The sequence below is a fragment of the Prunus avium genome, unplaced genomic scaffold, assembly GCF_965620075.1.
Source record: "Prunus avium unplaced genomic scaffold, drPruAviu1.hap1.1 HAP1_SCAFFOLD_39, whole genome shotgun sequence".
NCBI classification, from domain to species: Eukaryota; Viridiplantae; Streptophyta; class Magnoliopsida; order Rosales; family Rosaceae; genus Prunus; species Prunus avium.
Genome location: NW_028276897.1, coordinates 220001 through 222500, shown reverse-complemented (window position 1 = coordinate 222500; position 2500 = coordinate 220001).

Sequence of the window (2500 nt, the reverse complement as noted above, 5' to 3'; positions counted from 1 at the left end):
ACTCCCAACACAAAAGCATACCGAGGACAACCCCAAGCAAAAATTCATTTGAAGCCAACCCATCGTCGCCCACAACTAGTGGGTGAATGGTGTGCTTCCCGGGGTTGGCATAGACATTCCCTCGCATGCAAAAGATTGTCGATGCGAAAGATTATCTATGCCAACCCCGGGAAGCACACCATTCACACACTCCCGACCGGTGTGGTGTGGCGGTGATTGGATAGTTACGGATTGAGCACTTGCCAAGGATCAAAATGTGTCATTTAGAAGAAACATTTTCAAAAAGTTTTTAAAATCTTGTGGGTTTGCAACTCATAAGAGCGTCACTTTCAACGTCCCCGGTATTGGATTGAGTTTCTAAAAACAACCGTGCACACCGAGGTTAAACTTTACCGGCTCCACTCCGACTCGCCGCTCGCCCACAATTTGTTTGCAACGAAACATTTGTTTTTAATTTTGTTGGTTTGAAATTGTTTTGAAAAGGTTCTTTAAATCTAGTGGGTTTGCAACTCATAAGAGCGTCACTTTCAACGTCCCCGGCATTGGATTGAGTTTCTAAAAACAACCGTGCACACCGAGGTTAAACTTTACCGGCTCCACTCCGACTCGCCGCTCGCCCACTAGTCCGAAGGCAACAAAACATTTGTTTTTCATTTTGATGAAAATTTCTGTTTTTAAATCTTGTTGGTTTGAAATTGTTTTGAAAAGGTTCTTTAAATCTTGCGGGTTTGCAACTCATAAGAGCGTCACTTTCAACGTCCCCGGCATTGGATTGAGTTTCTAAAAACAACCGTGCACACCGAGGTTAAACTTTACCGGCTCCACTCCGACTCGCCGCTCGCCCACAAATCCGAAGGCAACAAAACATTTGTTTTTAATTTTGATGAAATTTTTTGAAAACATTGGCTTGGCAAGCCCCAATCCGCGACTATCCACCCACCGCCACCCCACACGGGTGGTTGTTGTTGCGAAATGAGGTTGTGGTCGACATGCCCGTGCATTTGAGAAGGAGTTCCTAGCACTCCATGCTCTCCCATGCCAAAAAAAAGCCTAGACAACCCCATTTCGCAACTTTCCACGCCTTTTTTTTCCTCCCTCACCCATGGCGGCGGCATGGTGGCGGCGGCCGGATTCCGGCCACCACCGCCATGGGTGGCAGCCCCCCGACCCCGACACCAAACCCATAATACCGAGGCAACATATCGAGGCAACATGACATGGGTGTGGCGTGGGGGAAGGGGGCTGCAGCTAGGAAGGCATGGGCTGCCATGCATATGCAGGCAACACACACCCCCCTATATAGCATTTTATGCATTTAGCCCTTTGACAGGAAGAGACATCACCTATGCGCGAGGAGTCATAATGGGCTCTAAATAATTCAATACAAGGTATTTGGACGTGATTTTTTGCAGGGATACTAAGAAACATGCAATCTATGATGGGAAAAAGTTTCATAAATTTTTGAAGTCGGGAAGTATTTTTTATTATTTTTAGAAGTCGTAAAATTGAAAAAATCATTAAAACAAATCCGGGAGGAATTTTTTAGTTTTGTAAGTTGGAGAAGGTCCTAAAAATCATAGACTACTTATGGGGAGCTTATTGTGCGAGGAAATTTCAATAAAAACGGGGTTTGACAAGATTTGAAAAATTCTGTCGACATTTGAAAAAACCTGGAACCATGCTGCCGGCATGCTGCGCACATGCTGCGCGCAGGCTGCGCGCATGCTGCGCGCAGCCTGCGCGCATGCCATGGCAGGACAAGTTTCGCTAGCCTCACTGTCGACAGATGCGCAAGCTGCGCGCACGCTGCGCACAGGCTGCGCGCATGCTGCGCACAGACTGCGCCCACGCTGCGCGCATGCCATGGCAGGACAAGTTTCGCTAGCCTCACTGTCGACAGATGCGCAAGCTGCACGCAAGCTCCGCGCACGCTGCGCACAGCCTGCGCGCATGTTGTGCGCATGCTGCGCGCAGGCGCCGCGCATGCCATGGCAGGACAAGTTTCGCTAGCCTCACTGTCGACAGATGCGCAAGCTGCGCGCACAGGCTGCGCGCACGCCATGGCAGGACAACTTTCGCTAGCCTCACTGTCGACAGAATCAGCACGCTGCAAGCAAGCTGCGCGCGCGCATGGCAGGACAAGTTTCGAAAAATTCTGTCGACAGGCTGCCGGCATGGTGCGCGCACGCTGCCGGCATGCTGTGCGCACGCTGCCGACATGCTGTGCGCACGCTGCGCACAGGCTGCCGGCATGCTGCGCGCAGCCCATGGCAGGACAAGGTCCGAAAAAATCTGTCGACATTTTTACGCCGTGGTAGGCTTCCGCTTCGCGTCACTTTGTCGACATTCAAGCCTACCATTTGTATTGAATTTTTCAAACCTTGTCAAACCCCATTATTCAAATGTCGAAAAATTTTGTCGACATTTTTACGCCATGATAGGCTTCCGCTTCGCGTCACTTTGTCGGAATGCATCGCATGGCGAGGTAAGGCCACGGCAT